The sequence below is a fragment of the Penaeus monodon genome, chromosome 21 (assembly GCF_015228065.2).
Source record: "Penaeus monodon isolate SGIC_2016 chromosome 21, NSTDA_Pmon_1, whole genome shotgun sequence".
In the NCBI taxonomy this organism is placed as follows: Eukaryota; Metazoa; Arthropoda; class Malacostraca; order Decapoda; family Penaeidae; genus Penaeus; species Penaeus monodon.
In genome coordinates, this window is record NC_051406.1 from 23608289 (window position 1) to 23608755 (window position 467).

At 43.7% G+C, this 467-nt stretch overlaps 1 protein-coding gene across 1 annotated transcript in view; it reads right to left on the minus strand.

Annotated features, from left to right (window-relative positions):
* The window catches only part of LOC119586365 (protein bark beetle-like), a gene marked incomplete in the record, with an annotated part of 82897 nt that overhangs the window by 58140 nt on the left and 24290 nt on the right, over positions 1-467 (minus strand).

Here is a 467-nt window from a genome sequence, read left to right on the forward strand (position 1 = left end):
TGTTATTATAACCGAGACCATAATGCTTACCGTTACCATCCCTCGCACACCCGAGAACAGCAGCTGTTGTTCACCATCTCGCGTAGTGTTCATCAAAGCCGGAATGAACCTGACGTCGTAATTTCGGACTGGATCTCAGTATAACGTTGAACTTATAGCGCTGAACTTGTACTTAGTTGATCAATCATGAGTTTCATCACCAGAGCCATCTGTCGGTTGTAATTACTATCATCTCTTACTCCAACCACGTCCGCTGCGGCTGACCATAACAGCATCGAAACCACAGACGCTCGTTGCATCAATGTACGCCTTGGAAAACGAGAAAAATCTTTCGCTCTCGTTTAGTATCTCATTCTCTTCCGAATCCATTCACCCTCCTCATCCTTATCATCCATATGGCAGCCACACAAAGCCTTATAACGCATAGTTCTCGTTAATGGTTTCATTTTAGAATTTTTTGTCCTCAT